This window comes from Sus scrofa, chromosome 13 (genome assembly GCF_054392235.1).
Source record: "Sus scrofa isolate SSC_HxYL_T2T_F1_AM1 chromosome 13, Sscrofa_HxYL_maternal_Yorkshire_Landrace_v2.0, whole genome shotgun sequence".
NCBI lineage: Eukaryota > Metazoa > Chordata > Mammalia > Artiodactyla > Suidae > Sus > Sus scrofa.
In genome coordinates, this window is record NC_139395.1 from 115335612 (window position 1) to 115347927 (window position 12316).

Consider the following 12316-nt stretch of genomic DNA (forward strand, 5'->3'; position numbering starts at 1 on the left):
TATTGTGAAAATTATTCTGTTAAAATAAGGCATTGCTAGAAGTTCCCTTGTGGCACAGTGAGATCTGGTGTTGCTGCAGCTGTGGTGTAGGCTGCAAATGTGGCTTGGGTTTGATTCCTGGCCTGGGAACTTCCATATGCTGCAGGCACAGCCAAAAAAAAAAAAAAAAAAAAAGCTATTTTAGATGGAATTTATGAAGGCTAGTTCAGTTCTATGATATGTAACAAAATATCTTTCTAAAAATATAAAATATGTGCAAAAACTGTACATAATGCTGCATAGTTTTGTATTAAATCACCTGCCAATTCCTGGAGTAAGCGAGTAACATGTCTAACTTTGGTTAGCCTACAGTTTCCCATAAAGCTATTTAAAAAAAAATTACACCTCTCATTACTAGTATCCCCCAGATAAGAAAGGTTTAAAAGCAGGTTCAAAGGTATAAAAGCAGAAGTTAAACATTGAGTCAGAAGCCAGGCAATGAGTTAGGGCAAAAAGGTAGAACTTTTATGTTGTTTGTCTCTAATAGGAGGTGATTTCTTTTTGTTGTCATAGGAACCACTGGCTTGCTGTCTAAGAGGTGGTGAGGGGTAGAAGGTAGGAGAATGAGCCTGGGTTTTGGGATTAGACAGATATGGTGTGAATCCCAACACTACCACATCCTAGTTCTGTGACCTTAGACAAGGGGCTACATTTTCCTTTTCCCATTAAGGGGGAAGACATAGTTCCTATCCCTAAAGAATCTACTTGGAGGATGAAATTAGAAGATCTATGGCTATGTACCAAAAACATGATTTACTTTGAGTTATGCAGTGTTTGGAGGATATATTTTAAAGGAGGTAGAAGCCAGCCAATTGTGGACAATCCGGAAAGGCTTCATGAAGGAACTGGCATTTAGATAGGTCTTCATGGATTAGTTAGACTGACATTTGAAAACCTAATAGTGGGGAGCACCTTCCAGGTAGAGGAAAAAGCAAGATCAAAGGTATGGAAATAGGAAAGAAAGACATTTAAGGAACAGTAAGTGGCCTTATTTCCCCAGAGATAGTAGCAATTAAGCAGCTGTTTTGCTTTGTAGCCTGAGTGTTGTAAAGAGCCCAGTGGTACAGATAGTTTTAGCAGTGCTTTTAGTGGCTTTTGAGTAGACTCATGCATTTAATAATCGCTATGGCACCATTACCAAGTGCATAACTTTGTACTTGAATAAAATTTAGCTTTTTCTGGATGTTCTTAAAAATTTGGTCACTCTACTAAAGTGCCGGTTCACATAAGAGAATCTGTCATAGAGTGCCCAAACAATGGACTAGGGCCATTTTCATAAATACTTCAGGATTTCTAAATTATCTTCCCAAATTAATGTTGAGGGAAAGCTTAATAGATGAATATGATTTTAACATCGCTAATTAAGGTTAAACATTTCTTTACTCTTAACCTTGGAAAATTTACTGTGTTAATGTGCAGAGTCCTGTGGAGGGAGGTTTATTAGTGTGTAGCATTTCCTGAGCTTAGAGGACCTCAGAACTCTTTGGTCCCTGAGTTCACACTTATATCTCACCAAGATGTTCTCTTCTAGTCATCAGAGTCCATGTTCGTATTACCTGTGGAGCTTTGTCCAGAGCAGATGTTCTACTTACCTTTTGTCTTTCCTTTATCCCCTTCCAGCCTATCAGACTTTTGGCAGTGTGGGGATGGGACTGGTACTTAGAAGGTTAGGAGCAGTGTAGGCTCCCTGGCTCTTTGGATATCTCCTGTCCACACCTCCAGCCTCTCACTCCCTATTTCCACCCCCTCCCTGACCTGACCTAAGGCAGCATAAATCATTCTGTCATTTGCCTGAACAGTTAAGACTCACTCTTCTAATCTCTAGATGCTAAACTTTTTAAGAAAAACCTTAGCAAAAAGTTGTGAAGAAAAATATAAATACCTAAATGTAGGTAAAGTTCATGTAGCTTATTGATCACTTCTAGAATAGCAGCAGGTCATTGGGATAGAGTGTTACATGTCTGGGTTATTATCATGTGAAGGAAATATATTTCAGAATCTGTAAGTTCCTTCCTCTCTCCCTCCCTCTCTTCCTCCCTTCCTCCTTCCTTCCTTCCACTGAACCTGCAGCATATGGAAGTTCCTGGGCTAGGGGTTGAATCAGAGCTACAGCTGCCACAATACCACCAGATCCGAGCTGAATCTGCAACCTACACCACAGCTTGCAGCAATAAAGGATCCTTAATCCATTGAGTGAGGCCAGGGATTCAACCTGCATCCTCAGGGACACTATGTCCAGTTTTTAACCTGCTGAGACACAACAGGAACTCCTTACAAGTTTATTTCTAAGCCTAATCAACTTCTCTGAGAGTGTTTTAAACCCATATTAATATATCTTCAAACCAAACAATGCAGCATGTAGAAAACTTTCAGCAACAGATTGAGGTTTGATATTCTGAAATGTGAGTAAACTGAACTCATAATTTGGCTGAGAATTATTAGGGGTCTGCTCAGCAACTGATATTACTTCTCTTTGGATGTTTCTTTTTTCATCTTTTTTTAACCTCATTGCTAAGAGGCTTACTTTAAAAAAATTTTTTTAAATGATTTTTATTTTTTCCATTATAGCTGTTTACAGTGCTATGTCAATTTTCTACTGTACAGCAAGGTGACCCAGTCACACACACACACACACACACACACACACACACACACACACACACACACACACACACACATATATGTATGTATGCTCTTTTTTCTCACATTATCATGCTCCATCATAAGTGACTGGATATAGTTCCCAGTGCTATACAGCAGGATCTCATTGCTTATTCATTCCAAAGGCTATAGTTTGCATCTATTAACCCCAAATTCTCAGTCCATCCCACTCCCTCCCCCTCCCCCTTGGAAACCACAAGTCTGTTCTCCATGTCCATGATTTTCTTTTCTGTGGAAAAGTTCATTTGTTCCATATATTAGATTCCAAATATGGGTGAAATCATACAGTATTTGTCTTTCTCTTTCTGACTTACTTCACTTAATATGAGAGACTCTAGTTCCATCCATGTTGCTGCAAATGGCATTATTTTGTTCATTTTTTATGACTGAGTAGTATTCCATTGTGTATATATACCACATCTTCTTAATCCATTCATCTCTCAATGGACATATAGATTGTTTCCATGTCTTGGCTGTTGCAAATAGTGCTGCAGTGAACAAACGGGTGGATGTGTCTTTTTCAAGGAAAGTTTTGTCCACATATATGACCAAGAGTGGGATTTCTGGGTCATATGGTAGTTCTGTATTTAGTTTTCTGAGGTACCTCCATACTATTTTCCATAGTAGTTGTACCAATTTACATTCCCACCAACAGTGTAGGAGGGTTCCCTTTTCTCCACACCCTCTCCAGCATTTGTTTTTTGTGGACTTATTAATGATGGCCATTCTGGCTGGTGTGAGGTGGTACCTCATAGTAGTTTTGATTTGCATTTCTCTAATAATCAGTGATGTTTGAGCTTTTTTTCATGTGCTTGTTGGCCATCTGTATATCTTCTTTGGAGAAATGTCTATTCAGGTCTTCTGCCTATTTTTCAGTTGGGTTTTTGGCTTTTTTGCTGTTGAGTTATATAGGTTGTTTGCATATTTTAGAGATTAAGCCCTTGTCAGTTGCATTGTTTGAAACTATTTTCTCCATTCTGTAGGTTGCTTCCCCCCCCCCATGGTTTCCTTTGCTGCACAAAAGCTTGTCAGTTTGATTACGTCCCATTAGTTTATTTTGCTTTTATTTCTGTTGCCTTGGGAGTTTGTTTCCTAATTCTTAACACTTTTTAAAAAGATCAGAAAGAAGATAAAATTCAAGTTTTTACTACATGTCATCATCTCTGGAAGCAGAGGAGATTACAATTAATCATTAGATTCTTGGTATTTTTAATCATTAGATTCCTGGAATTTATTGATAATAGGATAATAGCTATCAGTCATTTCAGTAGAAATCATTATTCTTTTGGCTGTAGAAGTGTATTTTTTTTAACCTAAGAGTTTTTTATTTTGAAGAAGGTCCCCATAGTAATTTTTTCTTAGTAGTTTTCAGATAAAATTATATAATACAAATAAAATGAATGTTATATAATTTATATATAATATTAATTATACAATATATATAATCAATGTGTGTTAAATGTAGTGTCATGTAGCAGATAAGACTGTCTTCAGTAATTCTCAGAAGCAAGATACCTTCGCTTCCTGACTGAATACCTCAAAATATACTGAGCTTCCTTTCCTCTCATCATCAAAATGCATATACTTTTTGTTGGAAATTATAACATCTCTCCTTTTTTTGATGGATAAAAATTTTCTCTATATAGAAGGCAGGGAACCAATATAGGGAAATGCCTAAAGGAGTGTGTATAAATTGCCAAAATTTATACCTCCTGAGATGTTTCTAAAAGCATCATAAATAGCATGGGATGAATGTCTTTCCTCCAGCTGAAATATTGAAATAGCTCACTCAGCACTTTTGTTAAATAATATCCCTAGGACATGAACCAAATAGCATTTTCTGTTCGATCTCATCTGTCATTTTCCTGATTCCACAAACCAGTTTGCAGTTGTCAAAATGTGGAGGTGAAAGTGAATGAAATTGTTTTTATTTACAGAGCTTCCTAAATCAAACTAATAAACCAAGATTAACCCCTGCCCTCCCTGCCCCGTTAGACTTGTCAGTAGTTCCAAAGTAAAGATTTGTCCCTATGAGTTTCTAGGTCATCTTTAACCTTCATTGTAGTTGAAGACAATATAATGTGCTTGGAGGCCATTTCAGCTGAATTATATAATTTGTTTTATAAATTTTGCCAAAGTGAAATTATGTTGGGCCTTGGATAATTATTGTAGCAACCTATACAACCTATAAGAACTCTACACTGAAACTCTGTTGCATTGCTATTTTAATATCTCCAGCATTGCAAGAAAGATTTAGATTGATTTCTGTTTCTGTTGCAAGTGCTTCTAATATGAGTGTGCCTTCAAGGTGTGGAAGATACATGAAAATGCGCTTTGAAACACCAAAGTGCTATGTAAGTGTTAGGTGTTGATTGATTTCGTGGAACTTGACTTATCTGTTCTGTGTGTATTTTAGGGTTTTTAAATGTACAATTTTTATTATATTCTATTAAGGGGAAATGGGTCATGCAGTCTTTTGAATTCCTTCTCATATGTCCAAAAGTTTGAGAATTAATAGACTCAATTTTAGAAAAGAAGGGACCCATAATTATTGCCCAGTTGAGTTTATTCATTTTTCAGGTCAGAAACAAAGACCTAGAGAGGTGAGGTACCTTGCCACAGATCACAAAGCTAGTGGTGGAGCTGAAATAGGAACCACCTAATCCCTGGATCCCTGCCTTATTCATTCTTCAATTCAATAGATGTGGAAATCTTATTTAGCAATGACATAAATAATCAGAAAGCATCCTGGCTTTGCCCATTTTGTTAGCATACTCCTTTTTCTGTCTTCCTTTCCTTTCCTTCCCTCCCACTGGCAGCATATGGAAGTTCCCAGGCTAGGGGTCAGATCTGAGCTGCAGTAGTGAGCCTACACTACAGCAACATGGGATCCTGTGTCTGCAACCTACACCACAGCTCACTGTAATGCCAGATCCTTAACCTGCTGAGTGAGGCCAGGGATCAAACTTGTGTCCTCATCAATGCTAGTCAGATTCGTTTCTGCTGAGCCATGACGAGAACTCTGTTCCTTCATTTCTTTTAATAAAATATATACTCAATAAGAAATATGCCCTCAGGAGATTTGATTTTCCCATAATCAGGCATCACTGAGTTCAGTTTAGAAGTATGGATTTAATGATTTTGACATTCAATGAAATTGACAGAACACTGTAAATCAACTCTAATAAAAATTTTAAAAATTGATTCATCTGTACATTTTTTTTAAAAGCTTAATTTTTACTCTTATTTTCCATTTATGCTTTTCTTTTTCTCTAGGGATCATATTTAAGTATTCAAAGTTAAGAACTGAGTCTTGGGCAAATGCTTCCCTAAAAATTATATTTTTTAAAAGGAAGTTTATTTCCATTTACTCATAGCAAATGAATTCTTAGGATAAGAATGTGTTGTCTTAAAGATTGATGACATGTTCAAAATGGTAACCTTGCTACCCCCTTTAAAAAGTAAGTATAGGAGCCGTTGTGAGCAATGATGCTTCACATTTCATTTTCCACTACCAGAGTGTTTTAAAAGGACGAAAATCATTCTTTACAATATTATGGTCAAAAAGAAAAGATATTTATTGGCTGAGAGCCTTGTGTTTCTGATAGCTCTGTCTGGAGCTATGGTGGAAATTTTGGCAGAATCATAACTCAAGTTGACATTAATGGGAATCACTTCATTATGGTCTTGTCTAGCCTTATTAGAAGGTCATTTGGAAATGTTAGATAATCAGATGGCTCTATGACCAAGTAGAAATAGTGCTTTATTTTTTGTGTTTTAACTTTTGGGTGCTCACAGGGAGTGTAGCTTCCTGCACACCCTTCCTTTGACCGTTAACACCTCTTAATAGCTGTCATGATGACTGGTCAAGTCACAGTCAATGGCTGACATTTCTATTATTACCAACTTCTGTAGAGGTTCATTATCAGGTGATGTCTCCGAACTCTCTGATGGGATAGTCCCTTTTTGCTTTTCTTAGATGTCTGGTAGGACCCCACCATGCCTCTAGAGAGGACCTGGTCTTTACCCTTATTCTTAATATAAAGGAAGGAGTCAAGGAGACCAAGTGAGTTCAGTGCTAGCATTGGCTAGCAGCTAATGAGATTTAAAACTTTGAACAGGTGACTTCTCTCTAGACTTCATTTTCCTGATTTGTAATATGTGATTTATATTAGGTGATCCTAAGATTCTATAATTCATCAAAATTCATCTGCCAGAATGGCACTGTGGTAATTAGGTAGACTGACAGCTGGATACAGGGAAATGGCAGAGCTAAAAGCTCCAGTCTACACGATCCCTGGCGAACATTCATGTTTGCATATTTTAATAATAATATTCTCAGCATCCCACCTTCACCCAGTCACTCACTGAGCAAGAACCTTTCTCCCCCTTAACATTTTACAACTGTGTAATTTAATGAAATCCATTAGTACCAACAAAATGGAGTAACAGTGATATTTTAATACACTTTTAATATTATTTCTAGGATTTGAAAAACCAAATGAAAGATTTTTAGCTTTGACTTTTAAGGAAGAAAAAAAAATCATCTGTCTTTATTTAATGGAGGAAAAAAGATCTCCAATAAAGAATAATGCCTCAGAATTGCCGTTCTCTTCACATTTGCTCCTTTTTTGGCATGTGGGAACTCATGTGTTCCCAAGCAGAAAATGGAAGGTGACACATTAAATGAAGGGTCATTCTAAAAAACAAAGTGTAGACAAAATCGCTTTACTCTCAGGGTAGTCATGAAGTAAAAAACCAAAATAATAGCTTATTCATAGCTAATATTTGGAGATATTCCTTAAGTCCAAAAAGGTCAGAGGGAAATCCAGCAAATGTCAACACTGTTTGTCAGGTGGGAAAACTCACAACGTCTCCTGAGGAATTTAATTTATATTAATGAGGAGTGAGACCTTCCGAGGGCTCTCTCAGAGATTGCTCTGGTGCCAATTTTAATGATCTAACTTCATGAAAAGGATTCCTAACAAATTATTCAGCAAGATAACCTCATATAAGATTGCTCTTTAATCTCGAAGCCTTAGTTACTCTGGCCTCTGCTGAACCTGGGTCACATACTGGGGCTTCTTGAGGACCAGCTTCACTTAATTGATAGCTTGCTGTCATATCTCGTCCTTGTTGGGTTATCAAGGGGACCAGGCCAACCAAAGTGAGATTCTGATAGTAAAATTCTGATTCAATTCAGCAGACATTTATGAAGAGTTATAATTGAGGTAAATGGGAGTGACAACAGGAGCTACTGTTTATCTGCACATGTGCCGGACTCCCCACTAAGTGTCTTATATTCCCAGTTTCTGATCTTTAACAACTTTACAGAATTACAGATGTGGGAAAGGAGACTCAGAGATGTTAAGTAACTGGCAAAACCAGGATTTGATAGGTCTGTTTGTCTCCAGTATCCATGGTTTTCCACATTTACCTGTCTCATAGGTTTTTCCTTTATTCCTCCTCTCTTTTTTAAAAAAATATTTATTGAAGTTTACGGTGCTGTCTGTGTTAATTTCTGCTGTACAGCAAAATGACTCAGATATATATGCTGTTTCATATTCTTTTCCATTATGGTTTATCACAGGACATTGAATATTGTTCCCTGTGCTATACAGTATATTCCTCTAATTTCTCAATGTTCCCAATAGCTTCCCTTTATCTAGCACTGGCTATGTTTCAGATATTGTACTTGGAGTTTTATTCTGTAAGCCTACTAAATAGATGATACTAATTACTCTTATAATAAGGAGGATTAGACTAATTACTCGTATAATGAGAAAGGAGGATTAGAGAAGGTTAAGCAGTTTGCCCCAAGTCATATAGCTAGAAAATAGCAGGGCTAGGATTCTAACCTACGTCTATCTGATCTCTCAACTGTATGCTCTTACCATTAGAGAACAGTGACTCCAACAGTACAGTGCCCCGAGTTAGTAGAGGGGTGGAACAGGGCCCCTACACTGTAGTAGCAGGAAATCCAGTGGGTTGAGATAGACATGAACTCAAGTGTCTGTAAAAGCAAGCAGAATGATGTAAGTGTGAAATTAAGGGATTTCTAAAAGGTGCTTGGAAAGTACAGTTAGGAAAATTAATGTCACATAGAAGGTGCAGAGTTTTGCCAAGATGGAGGCATTTAATGAATTGAATTTCAAAATGAAACACATTTCAGACCAAGAAACTAGCTTCCCTTTGAGTACAGCTTTGGCTACATTCCTTGGATTTGAGTGTATAGGTTTTTTTTGTTATTTAAAATAGTTTGAATTAAACTAAAACTTTCATTTAAATTTCTCAGTGACTCATGACTTATTTCCTGTGTCAGAATCTCTAATTGGTTAGATTTTCTAATCTAGTAAGCTGTTTTGATTTGTATTGTCTTTGGGTCAGAGAGAAATCACTGAACCATTCTTAGTTTAGGAATTTATTAAAGTTTTATATGTGGCTTATTAAATGATCAATTTTTAGAAATACTCTATGGATATTTGAAATGAATATTCAGATGTAGATGAGTTTTCTAAAGAGCCAAAGTTACAAGCTTGTTTGTTAATCAGGTTTATTAATTGGAGTATTCTGATACTCATTTTTTCTTTATCTGAGGACTTTACAAATTCTGAGACAGTCTCCCACTGGTATTTTGGATTCATGAGATTACTTTTATATCAGAAAAAATATACGGGATTGAAGGGGGAACAGTTAAGTTTTTTGATATAATATATGCCTAAGCAAAAATATACCAGTTTATATAGAATAATATGAAAACTACCTATATTTACAAAATGTTTTGGTATTTAAGTATTGCAGCATTTGGCATTACTAATCAGAAAAGGAAAGATCAGCACCATGAATAAATTTTTGTGACATTTTTTAATTGATAGTAATGAATAAAAGAGAGGCTACCTACCAAAAGCTAATCAACTTTATTAAGAAACTTGTTGGGAGTTCCAGTCATGGGTCAGTGGTTGATGAATCCGATCGGAACCATGAGGTTACAGGTTCGATCCCTGGCCTTACTCAGTGGGTTAAGGATCCAGCATTGCCATGAGCTGTGATATAGGTCACAGACACAGCTCAGAACTGGCCTTCCTGTGGCTGTGGCGTAGGCTGGCGGCTACAGCTCCAGTTAGACCCCTAGCCTGGGAACCTCCACATGCCGAGGCAGCGGCCCAAAAAATGGCAAAAAGACAAAAAAGAAAAAGAAAAAAAAAGAAACTTGTTGCTTAGAGTTTGTAGGAAAAATGAATTATGAAAGGATCTATCTTCCACTTATGAAAGGATCTCTAGGGTATTATTGTAAGATTGTTTTATAGTGGATAAATGAAAGCCAGGGAGAAAGACAACTGGATGTTATGTGGATGGGTAAAAATTTGTTTGGTTGCTAGTCTTCTACCCCAACCCTCATGGGTATGGAGACAGTGTGGATAATGGATATGGCATACCTTCCAGCATTCTAAAACAGTGTTTTCAAAGAGTGGTCCACTGACTTAGCCGCATCAGTATCAACATCAGCATCACCTGGGAACTCTTAGAAGGCAAATTCTACTTAGGGAGGGAGCTTTCTGCATTTAAGAAGCCCTCCAGGTAATTCTGATGCATGCTAAAATTTGAGAACCACTGTTCTTTAGGAAGGGATCCTTAAAGTTTAATATCTATAGTAGTCCTCTCTGGTCTTGAAAGTCTTTCCTATATATGTATAATAGAAGGGAATAGTTTGTATCTTTTTACTCTGATCTGTCTTTGTAACATCTAGATGAGGTTGCCAGGGAGTGTGAGGCATAGAACTTAAATGTTTAAAGGCTATGGGAGGTAGTGTCAAGAATAGAATCAGGTCTTCTAGATTCAGAAACTCTATCAGTGGTAACAATGTAGGCTCAGATTTTCCTGTCAACAAACTGACAAATTGTAAAAATTAATCATAGAAGATTTTTGTTGATGCTTTTGTTTTTCTTTTAATGATCCAAAAGGTAATTAATATTAGTTAAAATTGTTAATTAAAAATTTTCTTGCTGTTGTTTTACTTTTTTGTTTGTCACACCCCATTGCAATTTGTTCTTTGTTCTAGGTACCCTGTACTAGCAAATAAAACCTTTTGGCTGGGAGTCTTAGGGTGAGTCCAGGGGACTAAGGTCCTCTAATAGTTACTTTTAACTGAGCCCTATCTTACTTTTAAAGGTAAGACAAATCAAGTTCAGTACTTTAAGACATTTATTTGATTTCATTTTTTTTCTCTTGAAGTCATTTATTTTCCAGTAGTTGAGGTGAAGTGAAAGCCACCACCACCCCCCAGAAAAATTCAAGAACATGGTGTTTGAGGACAAAAATCTGTTGAGGTTTAGAACAGCACAACTGTGAATAAAATTTACTGTTAGAGCAAATAGTATGAACAGTGGAAACTCATAGAGTTCCAGAAGCTGATGTGAATGGAAAACTCATCAGCTAAAGCAATTTATCAGCTGAATGAATCCATTTTCTTGTACAAACTGTAAATATAGGACATACCATACAAAAGCAAGCCTTTCTTAGGTTAATATCTATTAGAACAGGTTTTGGGGGGAAAAAATTCATTTCAGTGTCACTAAGTTACATTTTCTAAATTTGAGGTAGTTCTGTGTTTGGGGATGAAATTGCTCTTTAGTGGACAGAAGCTAACTAAAATAAAACATGTTAATTATGGGTTTTTAAAAAAAATCATAGTACTTTTTCAAATAATTTGTTTTTAGTTAACTCTTTAGTGTAGCATATAAGTTCTTGTCCTCAATCTATTATTAGAATTTTAATTCTAGGCATTTCTCCCTCTTTTTCCTCTCTCCATTTCTTTTTAAATATACCCTTTAACCTTTAAAAAAATTGTTATGAGGGGTGTGTGTGGTTTTTATAGCAGAATAAAATCCCAGATAAACCCTCATTGACTTTTTTCTCTTACAAGCAAATAATCTCAGTTTTAAACAAGTTTTCTATGTCTTTTCTTTACTCGTTTTTTAAGAGCTGCACATGAGGTATGTGGAAGTCCCATGATAGGGGTTTAATCGGATCCCACAGCCACAGCAGCATGGGATCCTAGCTATATCTGTGACCTACACCACAGCTCATGGCAACTCAGGATCTTTAACCTATTGAGCAAGGCCAGGGATCAAACTGGAATCCTCATGGATACTTGTCAGGTTCTTAACCCACTGAACCACAATAGGAACTCCAAAATCGGTTTTCTGTTTCAGTTTACGTACAGACAACTATCCATATTTTGGAAGCCTATTCTAGACTCTGAAGCCAGAATAGACAGGATCTGATTTGGAGTGTTTCATGGATTTGCACAAGGAGCTAATGAGGCAAGGGTATTGGTTTGATATCTTTAGGAATCATTTGCTTCCCACTTTTCTGTTCTTCAGGTAAGGCCTGGGGCTTCATCCTAACCAGACATTTAGTACATTTTTTATTCCAGTAACATCATCATCATCATCACCATCATCAGTAATGACATTTAGGACTTACAATGTGCTAAGCATTATACTAGGTGATTTGTACATATTATGTGGTTTGTCTTCATAGCAATCTTATTGTAAAAGGGATATTGTTGTCTCCATTTTAGAAGGGAAAACAGAAGCTCAGAGCAGTTAGCAAC

At 36.6% G+C, this 12316-nt stretch overlaps 1 protein-coding gene across 5 annotated transcripts in view; it reads left to right on the top strand.

The window, feature by feature from the left end:
- The window catches only part of PPM1L (protein phosphatase, Mg2+/Mn2+ dependent 1L), a 336602-nt gene that overhangs the window by 162537 nt on the left and 161749 nt on the right, over positions 1–12316 (top strand). For 4 of the 5 annotated variants that reach the window (XM_084987490.1, XM_084987493.1, XM_084987491.1 and 1 more), the window contains one exon: positions 10760–10804. The exons of the other annotated variant lie outside the window; for it this stretch is intronic. The gene's annotated coding sequence lies outside the window, so the exon portion shown is untranslated. The remainder of the gene's footprint in view (positions 1–10759; positions 10805–12316) is intronic. 5 annotated transcript variants of the gene reach the window in all.